This window comes from Papaver somniferum, chromosome 8, assembly GCF_003573695.1.
Source record: "Papaver somniferum cultivar HN1 chromosome 8, ASM357369v1, whole genome shotgun sequence".
NCBI lineage: Eukaryota > Viridiplantae > Streptophyta > Magnoliopsida > Ranunculales > Papaveraceae > Papaver > Papaver somniferum.
In genome coordinates this window covers 44,040,043-44,055,145 of record NC_039365.1, presented here as the reverse complement: position 1 = coordinate 44,055,145, position 15,103 = coordinate 44,040,043, and the positions used below count along the sequence as shown (strand labels likewise).

The 15,103-nt window shown below is 35.7% G+C and overlaps 1 long non-coding RNA gene across 1 annotated transcript; it reads left to right on the top strand.

Annotated features, from left to right (window-relative positions):
• The first annotated feature begins 4,058 nt into the window (after positions 1 to 4,058).
• LOC113302618 lies at positions 4,059 to 6,661 on the top strand. Its single transcript, XR_003336972.1, has 4 exons — positions 4,059 to 4,289; positions 4,391 to 4,461; positions 4,965 to 5,419; positions 5,526 to 6,661. It is a non-coding gene; the product is annotated as an uncharacterized LOC113302618 (long non-coding RNA).
• The last annotated feature ends 8,442 nt before the right edge of the window (positions 6,662 to 15,103 follow it).

The window sequence follows — 15,103 nt, the reverse complement described above, 5'->3', positions numbered from 1 at the left end:
TGTTGATTGTTAGTTTTGTTAAATGAATAACCAGTACTTGCTAGACGTTCAACCTTTTCTAAATTCAATGTCACTCACGGTGTGCCATACTAGAACAATTATTTTATTAGTCATATTTGGACATTGAAACCATCATAATATGAATATTTTCTTTGGATTTTGCATTGGATATATGAGCATCATTATACACTTGTAGAAATGACAATATATGAGGTAGGTGATTAGTATATGTAATGTTTCCGGGCTCATGACTCATAATCCTGACAATGACCCCAAAAGTCTCTGCACCTGAATGCATAGAAATCGCGTAGATATACGGAATCATTACTATTGGTTATCACACTGCAGTTAATAATGTTAGATCATTAAACCATCAATGACCATGACATGAGTATCTTATAAAGTTAATTCATTGTTTTATGTACTTTTCAGGTACAATGTTTGGTATATGGAACTTTTCAGCATGGCGCATAATGCAACATTTTATATATCTGCCAAGTTCTTGGCACTTCTAACAAAGAAGAAACTCACTGTGATATAATATCATCATCTTGCATGTTCTGGTTATGTTTTCAGGTATTGTGTTTTACTACTTGAATTAACCTCGATGTTGCACTGATAACTGTTTTGATTGGATTTGATTGTGGAACTGCTTTTATAGTAGCACATGCAAACCATTACTAACTTACGCTAGTATAAATGTTGAAATTGGTGAGCTTACTGCTAATGTGTCACGCTATGTTGATTGATTTGTGAATTGGTTTCTTAGATCTTAGTAATCTAAAGTGGTTTTGTCGGTGCCTATAAAATGTAAATTAGGTAATGTTGGAAATTGGTGTGGATGTTTGACCATATTTGACTGTGGCATATAGAGAATAATAGGACTATACTTGTTCTATATATTTTGCTATGTCCGGTGTGGTTGATTTAGCATAAAGTAAAAAGGAGAAAAGTAAGAAAGGGTAAATGAGGCAGAGAGTTACTCTTTTACTATTGATAATTTCTCATGTTTTGAAATTTGTGTTTTGTATTTAGTTTGTAGCAAAACAATTTCCTATAGAGTTTCGGTTAACTTTTTTTGTCATGAAATTTGTATTCATTTCTTGTGTAGTCAATATCGGATCTCGGATGGAACCTAGACACTAGTTCAATTTTATCTCGGGAAGATTCTCGGTGAAATCTCGGTGGAATTTATTGATTCCAATTTTTTATAACTATAATTTGTAAACAAAACATCTTTCACACATTAAAGTTGCTAAGTTATGTATTTGTACAATAAAATAAGACACGCACTTAACATTTTTTTACCCATACTCTACCAATCTAAATCTCGAACTCTCGATTCCCAAATCTTCTTTCTTGGGAAGTGTTATAAAGTTTATGACCTATTAGCTTATAAAAACTTGATTTTTTCAACAACGAGAATTATATAATTTCCTAATTTATTTATATATTTATAGAATTTTATGTTATGTAGGTGCCAGAGCTTTTTGATTACTCGGTGAATTTGTGTAATATCCAAACCAATAGGGGTATACAAGATCTTAAGTGGACCTAGAAGCAAGGCAAAAGGGTACCAAAATGGGTGAAATTATGAAATTACCCTTGCAAATCCTAATTAAATCACCCTTGTTTTTATCAAACTCAAACTCAAATCAATTCATTTTACTCCATCCCGACCTAACAATCACTACTAATCCCACTTTATCATTTTTCTTCTTCTTCTCAATCTTTCATCGTTTGAAAAATTCATCTATTAATTCGTCAAAATCGTTGATTCGAAAATTTCATCGCCAATTGACCTTCAAACATGCAGAGTCATGCCAAACACACTAATAGAAAACCTAGTCATGATGACCCTGGAATTGAAATCAATACAACAATACAAACGAAAAAAAAAATCGATGGGTGAAGAAACCGATGAAATGACGAAATTGAGAAAGTAAGTGATTGCATAAACTCAACGCAATACTTTATTTTGTTGTTTGAATGTCAAATTAGGTCAGAAAATTGAAATAATTATACTGCAGTTGTGCGGTCATCAGGATATCTCATCGACTATCGTGACGACTTTTTTTTGTTTAGTTTTAGTCGTTATCTTCCTAGGTCTAGTATCATGACGACTTTTCATCTCCGAAAGTAATATTTATAAGCTCGTCACAATATTCATCTTATCACCTTGACGACTGCTGGTGCAACATTATTAGTCGTCAAATTTCGAAAAACCTAAGCATGCCGATTATATAACCTTCAAAAGTAGTTTTTCATGTGCACGTACCATTTGGTTATTGGCCGTCACTTTATAGGAATAATATCTTGACGACTAAGTATTAAAACGACCATCATGACTGATAACTGACCAAACCAAGTTTTTATGTGCACAATAGTCGTTATGGTTTTGCAAAACTAAGTTGACGACTAAGCTTTGGTCGTCACTTTGTAGAATTTTCGACCATGACTACCAATAACTTGCCAAAACTAAGTTTTCATATGTATGATTTGGTTATTATTCGTTATGGTTTTGTAAAACTAAGTTGACAACTAAGTATTGGTTGTCGCTTTGTAAAAAATTTGACCTTGAAGACTAAGTCCATAAGATAAGTAGTCGTCATTATTTTCAAACTTTCGACCTTGACGACTAATTGCAATTCATTTTCATTTTTCTTGATTTTTTAGTTTGTACATATGATTTTAATTGATTTCTTGTGTATTATGTTATTATTTAAGCTTCAAAAAGTCAAGCAAGGAAAGAGACATGCTACTCCTCCTTCAAAACCTCATCGCAAAGGCGAAAAACTCTTAACTGCGGCACTTAGAGGGGAATTCGTAGAACCGGGAATGCTTAAGATCCGTGAACGGAAAGATACTCAGCCATCTCCACCACATGAACCAAGTGATTCTGGTAAAACTAATAAAGACCAATCAATTCCACCTGGTAGAGGATGAGAATGACATTCCACCTTCATGATGATAAAATTCCATAACATGACGATGCCTGATAATAGTAAGTCGGTAAGGTTGGAACAATAACAACACAACGACATTTTATGTGAATATTAATTGTCGGCATTTTGTTATTATACGATCTTGACGACTAAACTTGGTCGGCATGTTATTCTGCAGACGACTATGACGACTTTTCATGACCTGAGTTTTGAATCTCTGATTTGCTTCTGTCATTTGAAGAATTAAACCAGAAAAAACCTGTTCAATTCGGTATTAATAAGTGTTTGACTTAAGTAATTCATTTTCGTTACAAAATTCTTAAAACCAAAAAACTTGGGGAAAAAATTCCACTTTTTTTCTTACATGATTCAAAGGTTGAATCAAACAAAAAGAATAATTAAAATGTTTAACAAATTTGATCTCACTATTTTAACTTAACTAATTGAATAGATTATTGATGATTAATCAGGGGTCAAACTTATCGTTGTGAAAGCTATATGGTTAAGAGGTTTTTGTTTTACTTCCTAATGACCCTATTTTGTTTAATTATCCACGCACAACTAATATGGATACAAACCTAATTCTGCGAGTTTTCTATTATTTGAAATTTTATTTTTATTTAGTTAATGAAATATTTTATGAACTTGAGAATATTTATTATCAGATAAAGAGTATCATTATAAGAAACTAACCCTAACAAGCTAAGCTCCAACAACGTACTACTACATTTGTTGAACAGTGTTAGCCTACTAGCGAGCCTCATAAGAAACTAGCCAACGAAACCGAAGTTGATATGGGACTGACTATGTCGCAAAGGGGCAAACTAACTCTATCTTCCATGTCAAATTCTAAAATATTGCGCCAACCGGACGCGAACCTCGAAAAAAAAATCTAAATTAAATTCGGTCGAGACAAACCCGTTTTGACGGAGTCATACTGATTCCGGCCGAAATTTCCGGCAAAAACTGACTGCCAGGGTGGAAATTAGTCCCATCCAGGAATATAAATCCAGACCAACTTCTAAAACCCAAACAGGCATGGTTTCGGACACTGTATCCCATATAAATAAGAGGCCTCTATAAACAAAATTCATCCTCGTCTTCCCTCTCTGACTGAGGTTATCATTTTTCTTTTTATTTATTTTTTCAAAGGAAAAAGCTGTAATTAGGGTTTTGCAATGTTGACGACAAGTCTTATACCACAAAAACAAGAGGATAATCAAGAGCAGAGCTACTACTTGGATCTACATGGTCACGACACTACTCTATTGAGAAAAAGATTTCTCGTCATTGTTGTTGCCCTAGTAGCTTGTATTGGGGCTTCAATTTGTGACTATTACACAGGTAAATTCCAATCTTTAACATATTAAGACGGTAGTACTCCATATAATTTCAGCTTATCTCTTAATTCGAAACTCTCAATTTCGTAATGTTTGTGGATGTAGCAATAATTTACGCATCTTTCTATGCTGGAGAAGAGGCTCGAAGACCTCCTTGGAAATATTTACGAGAAATAGTAAGTGCTAGCTTCCTTCAACTTATAGAGGTTGATGTATACATACATTTATGACCTTATTATCACTTTTATTGAGCATGAGATTAAATTACTGTAATTCTTATTTCTAATTACTAATTAGTATCACGAATAAAACCGCAGTGAATAAGTAGTATTAGTCAAGAGACTTAACAAGAAAATAGCATGTGTCACAAGGTAATGAAGATGCAGCTACTAATAAGAAATTAGATTGTGGGCGGGGTAGATTTGCATCGCTATGAGCAGAAGAATTGTCATAACTGAAACAAAACATAGAGTCATTTTTGTTGTTTTTTTTGTATCTGTCAATTAGGATGCAGGTTTTCATCTAATGACTTAATGACTTACCACCATACTAGAGAGGCATCTAGTTTTAAACCATACATTTACATTGTTTCTAAAGATAGAGGATAATCGTTGGCGGGAACGATTTACACAGACTCTGCATAAAAAAAAAACGTTAACTTTAGTTCTGTTTCGTGCAGGACGTGACTGATATGTTATGTATTCATGCGGCAGCTTTCACATTAGGAGCACTTACGCTCGATAAGCTTAATGACTCCGGGGGAGGTTGGTGCCGATTGCATCAGTTGATTTTATTGCCTTTACCTTCATCCCTATGGGATGGTGTATCGGTCAGGATCCATTTGTCAACTTCTGGGGATTAGTATTTATAGGGTGGGCAGTTGGAATGGTCATCCCGAATTTAATAACTTATGTTTCCGAAATTTCTCCACCTTCCATGAGAGGTGCCCTAGTTAGCACAATTTTCCTGCAGTTTGCTGGAGGGAAAATGCTATATCATCTTATCAATTTAACATCCTCCACAAAGGATGTCGAAACATCGCCTTGGAAGCTTGGAATAGTTGCAGCTGTGATTCATTTTATTGTGTGTGCCATGATGGTGCTTCCGGAGTCCCCCAGATGGCTTTATAGAGAGGTAATAACTCTACAGATGGTGATAATTGGCTCTCCCAGTATCAGCTAACTTCAAATAATATTTGGTTCAAATACATTGTTTAGATAACCTGCTTTTGTCTCATCAGGGCCAGAAAGCAAAAGCTGTGGAAACATTGCATATGATAAGATCTGCTCGTGAAGTTTCCGGAGAGGTGTAGTCAATGAAGTCATCAATGGAAGCAGAAATAGACAAAGAAGGTTGCATAGAGGATTATGATGATTGGTGTGATAAAGCATTTCCCATCAGTATTTGTTTCAAAAGATTCGACATAAGAGGTAGGATATCATATAAAAGGATTTTTGCGGGCATTGGTTGTCTAGTGGCTCAACAGTTTGTGGGTATGAACATGATCATGCACCTTAGCTACACGGTATTTAATCTCATTGGCCCTGGATATATTACTAAAAATGATGAAGAGATGGCAAAAGTGGGAGTGTTGGCAATTCCTCTCATCACATCTGCTCTTTCAGTTGTCGGCATAATTATCTGTACAACTTTAGTAGATCGTTGCGGGAGGAGACGGCTTCTTTTAGTTAGTATGTTTGGGATTATAATTTCACTTGGGTTGCTATCATACGTTTTTCGTGTTAATGGCCAGAGTCTTGGTATAGATGATCGGATTTGGTATGACAATGAAGGAATTTCCCCTCTTGGCTTATTAGCACTGGTGGCACTAGCGGTGTACATGATATTCTACTCATTAGGCATAGGAACTGTACCATGGATCATAACTTCAGAGATATATCCGATGAAGTATCGAACTGTTTGTGCTGTCATTGGCGCAATGGCTTACCGGGGCTCCAAATTACTAATTCACCACTTTTTTCTGGACGTCGTGGGCTACTTTATTGGCATCAAAGGTACGCCTCTTCTGTAGTTGTTCTCATGGCTTGTTGGTTTGTTCATTTACTTGTATGTTCCTGAAACCATGGGGTTTCCGTTGGAAGATGTTGAGAAGCTCTTGTTACAACAAGAAAAAGACATCTAAGTTATGCGGCAGTTAGGATGATAGTTACCATGGTGATGCGCAGTGTGTGCGGAAGCAGACAACCTACTGTGAAGGGCTTATCAGAACAGGTACTAGGTTAGGTAGAGAGTGAATAAGTGTGTGAATATACTTTGTTCTGTATATCTAAGTTATAAGAAGTAGTAGTAGTAGAAGAAGAAGAACGCCCATTCATGTAAATATTATGAATTGATTTGTGCTGACATTTCCGAAAATCAGTTTTCTTTTAAAGCCTAATAGCCCACTTTAAATGTTGAATATAAGCATTTACTTGGAATATAAGCCCACTTGAATATATTACTAAAAATATAGAACTATAATTTTGGGCATACCAAAATCTTCCAAGGCATACTGAATGAAGACAAAAAAGGTTGTGAAATAGCAAAATCAGATAACCTCTTAACCCAAAAATTTAATGACAAATCTGCCCTTTACGTATTAGTGTTAATAATCTTGATTAGTGATTAAATATTTTGTTTAGTGATTAAAATAATTTTCAGAATTATAAGAGTTGTTTAGATGAAAAATTTGAGGAAAAAAAATAATCAAAGTTTTGGTTTGGTTAAGCAGGAGAGAAAGAGAAGGAGAAAGTGAGAAAATTTTAATTCTTGATTCAATGGAGGATGAGGAGGGTCATCACTCATCTAAAAAACCTAGGAAAATACATATCAACTACAACAATGATCCAGAAATGGCTGATTTCTTAGATTATGAGAATGATTTTACACCCATTCAAACTCGAGCTCAAACTCAAACACAAACTCAAGATGATGATTTTTATGATCCAAATCCTGATGATGAAGACATTGATGAGGAACCCAATGCTTCTAATACACAGGTACACTTATATCCTATACTTAATCTCACTTCTATAGCTCTCAATTATCAAAAGTTAGGTTTTTTGAATCATGGTTCGGCGAAACAGGTTGAGGTTCGGCTCACATCTATGAGCGGAACCTACCAATTGATGAACGGTTCGGCTTACTGAATCTGTTTACTGCATGTGCCGAACTGTTTGCTAGACACTAGTTCGGCTTATATGAAAGTTTCATAGTAAGCCGAACAACATCCTGAATAGCTCGGAAAAAAAATAATTACCGGTTCGGCTTATATTTCGAAAATCGTATGAGCCGAACATCAATTTGTTATTTTTTGGGTTAAAATATTGTTATTGGTTCGGCACATATTGACAATATCGTAATAGCCGAACCTCATTAATGTGCTAGGTTCAGCACATATTATGATTATCGAATACGTCGAACCCCTATGCATCTCTATCTGTGACTAGGTTCGGCTTGAAATTTCATGAAATTTCATGCCGAACTGTTCATATACACTTACAGGAAGCTTTTGTGAAGAACAGTTCGGCTAAAAACGCAACTCAATTTTGAGCCGAACCCAACACTGTAACCGTCATTTAATCGATGAAAAACAGTAAATAGGAGATTGGGTTTGTAAAACTTGCTTTTTTATCCTCATTTCCGGAGTTGGAGATGCAGTTGGTTCAATTGGTGGTTGATTTTCAGTTTCTACACCTTCATCTTCAATTGGTTCTTCTTCTTCAATTGATGGATTAGAAGACGATTTGGTTTGCCTAGTCCCTGCTTTTCTTTGTACGAGTCATTATGTGGTTGAGTTTAATCGACGATCAAATTTTTACGAATCGACAATTAATCACGATGATGAATTTTTTTTTCGCAGGAAGGGGAAGAGTTCGGCTAGAGGAGGAGGAGGAAGAAGAGATGGTAAGGGAAACTGATTTTGATTTTTTAGAAAACTGATTTTAGATTTTTGTATTAAGGGTATATAAGTAATTGAACTACCCATAGGGTACCCCTTATAAGGTCACCCAAGATGGGACTATTGTTTTGTATGCCTAAAAAGATTTTGGTATGCCCAAAATCAGGATTCAAAATATATTACTAAAAATAAATTGTAGCCTAATAGCCCACTTGAATATAAGCTTGATATAAGCATTTACTTGGAATTAATTGTCTTTGAGATTTCTTCTCTTGTTGGAATTCTCCTTCTAACGGTCTCTTTTGGTTCATCAGGGCATTAATGTACTAATTTATCAGTGATGTACACCTTAACAATTTTAGGGGATTGTAATTTTAAAAACTGTTTATCTCTGTTCCTCGTGGACCACCGTCTTCTGTCTGATGGTTCTTTACCGCCGCTGCTGGTTGCTTGCAAAATCTGGCTCCTATTGATGTTTTATCCACCTTTTATCTTTTAGCTAGTCATACATCTTGAGCTGTTAACTTCTCAATTGCATACTTCGGTGGTAAAACCCCTTTGTTAACCTCATATACTCACTTTTTGGGAGGTAATTCCACCATACCAACTGCCTGCAAACTAAACCTTCCTAATCTCTCACCTTTTGGCTGATTCAATCAGGTTTAAGTAGGGGTGAGCATGGGTGGTCCAACCCCATTCAATCCACCCGCAAATTGGTGGGTATCCAACCTGTTCAAGGATTACTTGGACATGGGTGCATTCTTGAGATGTACCCTGTAATTGGAGAAAATTTTGCTCTAGCACTGCTAGAGCAACTTTGATCTAGCAGCACTATGTTCATTCATTTGGGTGCTTGTGACGTCACTAAACTTGGGGTTAACCAAGATTAGTTTACCTTAGTTTACAAACAAAAGATCCAAGACTTATGCTACTAAAATCTGTGTAAAGAAATTCTGGATCATCCTATACTTGTGCGGTTGTGACACAATACACCACTGACTGAGAAGCAAAACAATAAGCAAAACAATAAATCCAAGACTTATGCTGCTAAAATTTGTGTCCAAACAAAATGACTGCGCGAACTCAACTTTGTTTACAGCCATGTTAGCTGCTAGACTCATTTCAGCACCTTCTGAGACCACCTAGATTCCCTCCTTGCTTACTGCTCTCAACAGCTCAATCATCTCAGCCATTTCTGGCCACAACCAGTGAACTCCCAAAAACCACCTCCACCAGTTGCACCCGTCTATTCTCATACCCTATCCATCTAAACTTCATCACCTTTCAGCTACAAGAAATCAGTGGCACCAACAGTCCTGATACCTCCTTTTTCGCTCATTTCTTTTTGCAGAAACTCGACCAAACCACCGAGGAACTCGGCCATTCTTCACTGTCAACTGCCCCGAGACTCACACCACAAGTATTAAGAGCATTAAATCATGGCAGTTGATCACCGCAACTCCTTCTCTTCTCACTGTCTATCCTCTCCCCCAGATAGATTCAAAGTCTGATTCCTCTTCATTGAGAAATTAACTCCAACTTGAGAGAGTAGTTCAGCCATTAGCACACCACTTTTGCCATCTCCAATTCTGAATTCAAAAGCTCTTTTTTAAGGCATTTCTGCGAGCAACTGCAGCGCAGATTCAGTACGTACAGAGGTAGCCTCCAGCTGGTTGTAGGAAGCTCCTCTTATAGTTTAGTTGCACCTGCAATTTCGAATTCACAAGACCACGAATTTCCCAAGCATACCAGGACCCTAAAACAATCAAATTCCATGCCATTCATTTGACCAATTAACTACAGCAGCAACATCTAGTATCCCTTTTTCGTTTATCATCACAATTAACGACAGTAGCATCAACTAGCCAGATGTGTTCATGGCATAAATTCAATCCATAAACAGCCATCTAGAGAACATAAATCTATCACTTCCATTTATTACCCCGACCCAATTCTAGTTCATGCAAATTTCCAAATTTTGTTGCCATAAAGAACTCGAGAATCATACGGTTCTTTTTTAAACAAAACCTTAAAAAACGGTCTGTGACAAAAATTACTACCAAACTAGAGTTAGTTAGTCGTGGTCGGTGATGTCACAAACATCCCAAATAAGTGAACGTAGTGCTGCTAGATCAAAGTTGCTCTAGCACTCCCCTGTAATTTTATCTCGCATCTGCTAGGTTAGGATTCTAATAATTCATACCCAGTAGTATATCCTGGATTGATTGGGGTATACCCGGATTAATTGGGATATATCCATTTTGTTCCCAACCACAATAATGGGTTAAGGGGTGTCTAATATGTGTAAAGTAACCTAATTACCCTTTCCCTAATAATAATCAAAACCAATTATTTTGGGTTTTAAACCAAAATCTTATTAATTTATTTCCTTCTCCTTCATCATCAATCTAATGAATAATTCCCTTTTCCTTCTCTATATTTCATCATTTTCAAATGTAAAAATTTCATCGATTATGCTTTTTTTATTATCGATTAATTTTTTCAAACTCATTCTAATACTTTGTTTTGTTATTTGAATGACAAATTAGATCAAAAAATTTGAAACTGTCGAATTGCAGTTACACAGTCGGCATTGTATTTGTTTGTCGAGCATGCCGATTTTTCATATTTATTTTTAGTCGAAAAGGTTATAGGATGAATAGAATGCCGACTTTTCAAAGAGTTTTGTTTCTGAAAGTAATATTTACAGGGTCGGTACGGTATTCATCCTTATACCTTGCCGACTAATGTTGCAGTAATTAATGTCGGCATGTTTTAAAAATTTGAACTTTGCTGACTATAGTTTAGTCGGCAGGTTATGGAATTAATACCTTGCCGACTAAGCATGCATTTGTAACACCTTTCTTTGTATGTCAAAAATCACATAGTCGGCAGGGTATTTTTTTGTCGACCTTGCCGACATTAAGTTAGCCGGCAAGGTAAGAAATCAATAAGATGTCGACTAGTGAAGTATTTACAACAGTCTCCTGTGTGTCAAAAATAATAGAGCCGGCATTTTCTTCATTCATAAATCTTGTCGGCCAAATATAGTCGGCATTTTCTTCATCCGCATACCATGCCGGCTAAAACTAGTCGGCATATTCTTCATTCGTCGACCTTTGCTGACTTTTCATAATTTCAGAACTGAAAGTGTTGATTTCTTCTTTAATTTTGAGTATGATTTCATACAACAGCTTTGCAATCCCTTTTTTTAGAAGTGTTTGATTAGTGCGCTTTCATTTTCGTTGCAAAAGATATTCTCAAAACCAATTTTTTTCATAAAAAATCTTCCCACATAAGTTCAATCAAAAACAAATTTCATAACCTAAATTCATAAGTTTTAATCTATTCAATATCTAAACTCAATTAATTAATTTAATTAGAATTTTAGTGTTAATTAAACAAGGGTATGTTAGCCATTTATAAAATACATGGTTAAGGGGTGGCTTGGTTTACTTCAAAATGATACAAGTTTTGTCTCATTAGGTATATCCCAATTAATCTGGGTATACCCCAATCAAGCCAGATAGTATATGTACTTCAGAGTCCGTATTACTTATTCATGGAAAGTTGTGGGTTTACATGTTCGTAATAAAACAACGAGGATTTGGTTAAACATGTAAGAATATTTATTTAAGGATGATTTAGAAAGTTATAAGTCAGCAATTAAACATGTTTCTGTTTAGTTTTGCTTCCATTTTTCTGAAATAGGAATTTTAATACAAATCGGCGGATCCATCCTTATCTAGTCCATCCACCCCCGGGTATCAAATCCATAGGCGATGCATTGGACACGAATTAGAGTCTTATACCCGCCATTTAGATGGATCGGATGTGGGTAGCACCAAATCCACGGATTTCTCCCGCTACTCACCTCCACTTCCTCCCGATTTATTCATTTTATTTTTATTTTTTTTATAAAGAGAAAGTTTTTATTATCATCAGGTATGAATAAAGTTTGAGTCTTTTGCCTGAAGATTATATATAGCAGCTGAAAAATTGTTATAAACTTCCACCACATCAGTAGATTCTCTAACTTATTTGGAGATATGATCTGCTACTTATCATCTCTACTGATAAAAGAAAAACTCCAATGCAAAAAACTTGAGGCTAAATGTTTTATTTCCTTAATAATGTTCATATTTTCCCATTGTATGAGTAGCGTATCACCAGTAATTGACTAAATGACATTTTTTGCATCAGCTTCCAATTGAATCCTTCAAAGTTGCTTCTTTTTTTCCCACAACAAAGCTTCGCGTACATCCCAGCATTCTCTTTCCTATGATCTCAGTATTCCATTTGTGTATGTTCCCCTGATTCCTTGATAGCTTCATGTGTTATCACGCAATACAATGTTAGTACCCAGCTGGTTAGTATCAAGATCAAATGAAGCACCAACATTTAATTTAAAATATTTTGCTAAAGGAGGTATCCTTCTAGAGTATCTGATAACATTCATGCATATATTTGAACTAGCTGTGTCACGCAGATGAGATGCCATATGATAATGTATTTTTTGCACCGAGTTTATATGGTTTAGAGAAACTCCCTGGAAGACAGCATCACATCTATCTTTTCACAATATGCACTTATCATTAGTTTGTAGAGCCATTGTTCATTAGTGTTGTTGTTATTGATCGAATACCAATCGAGAACCCAATCTGAAACACTTCTATATTTTTCCTTGGATGAATCTATATTAACATTAACCCCTCTCCAGACTGCTCTAGCATGTCTACATTCAAGTAAGATATGCTCCATTGTTTCTTCATGTTGACCACATATACTGCTGTAGGCATCTTGTTCATCGTTGTAAACGGATAGTTTGCTTTTTGTTAGAGCACTGCTTGGTTGAATCCACAAGTTTTGTTATCTCAATCTCGTTGTCCAATTTAGGTGATCAAAACTATGTCTTGATTTCTAGTCTACTAAGTCAAGTCTCGTACTAGGTTAGAATTGTAGTTTAGTATTCAGAGATCAACCTTGAAGGCTGAAGATCGACGAAGACATTTGGGGAGCTTCTGTATCTAGGTATGTGAATACTGAACCATTTTATTTTACTCACTATACCATCATTATATCTATTAAGATTATGTCGTATGCCTTATAGTAGATTTACAAAGAAGTAAATTTCGAGTCAAGCTTGTCTTGCGAATAATCTCGAAATGTGACTCAGCAATTAGATGTTAAACGATCCTTTAACAATATAAGTTCTATGAATTAATTTGTAGATCAGTTGAAAATGGCACATGCAAATGATTTGTCACGTGGCAATGTTTCAATACATCATAAGAGAGAAATATGAAGTTACTGAATTTCGTCTCAGGGTAGGTTAGCGAACCAGTTTGCAAACCATAGGTGTCTGAGTTTCAGAAATACATGAAAGGTTAGCGAACTTAGTTTGTGAAACACAAGTTCAGCCGTGGAAAATTCACGAATCCGGTTGGCAAACCATGGTAAATTGAACTGTATGTTGGATAAATTGGATAGCAGTTGGCGAACCCAGTTCACAAACTGAGGTCAACTGAGTTCTGGAGACTTGTAGGGTTTTCGAACTCGGTTCACGAACCATAGCACCCTGACTCGTGAACAAGCCTTGCGGTTCATGAACCGTTGTACCAACTGTTCCGATAATGCTTAGCAGATGCACAAAGACTTATTTCTAGCCTTGCTTAAACTCTCTTAAACACTTCTAAGCCTTCATTAATCACTTAAACAGTTATGCTTGTGGTTCATGATTAAAGTCTTTAGTGTTTGAATGAACATCGAATAACTTTTAGTTCTTTGGCTAACTTGCCAAACCGAACAATCATTATGCACGACACGGTTACCAAATCAGACGTGTATACTCTTATTGTGATTCAAAGACTGAAAGAAGGTTACTTGATTTTCAAGTTATCTTATACATTGAATTATAAGCTAACCCCGTTCTTTGAAAACTACAAATAGAGCCTCTATGTCAACTAGGAAATTAAATCCTTGACACTTTGTGCCCTAGTAAAGTCGTCCTCTATCGACCGTTTAGGTCTACGACCAAAAGACTTCGCTTGGGGATTTTTGAAGCCACAACTATCTTTACCTTGATAGTTCATGTATCCTGATTTTGCTTTTCTGTTATCGAGGTTTTCTTCAATCTCTTTCAAGCAAGATAAATAGTAATCGCAAAGTTTTCTTCGTCTCAGACTTTGTGATTCCTCAAGATATCTAATATTGATCTTAGTTGATATTTCGACAATTATTCTTGATAGGTGGTTAAGAATCTAGGATGTTATTCGGGAGTCGTAAGTTTCGTATTTGTGAGGTTTGATAGATTTGTCTATTGCAAACATATTTCCACACCTTGATCTTTTGATTTAAATGGAAATCGGAAATCAAATAGGCTTATCTACTAGAGGCGGATTGGTATCAAAAGTATTCACTTAGGATGAAACAACTCTTAGGATGTAAAGGTCGTCAACTAAAGAAATAAAGTGTGTAGCACCTTACGAGGTTCAAGAGACGTAAGGAACGCAACTGCAGCTCACTTGGAGGATGGATCCAATCTCAACTACATTCCAGTCCGAAGTCTGATAGTAGGCTAGTGTTTGTATCAGATTAATACAAGTGATGTTTAATTAGGACGAGATCCCGGTGTTTTTCTGCTATTGCGATTTCCTCGTTAACAAAATTTGTGGTGTCTTGTGTTTTTCCCTTTCCACATTATATTGTTTATCTTTATAATTGGGTTTACACAGGTTTGTACGTGTTCAATCTAAGTATATATATCCGCTTAGTTGTAATCGATTACGAGAATTATTTTTATTTTGTAGAATTCGTATCTTGAAAGATAGATAACAAGTTTAACCACTTGGCGGAATTCCGATTGGATTATTTGGATACGACTAGATTGATCTTGGATATTGATTTTTGAGATCGTC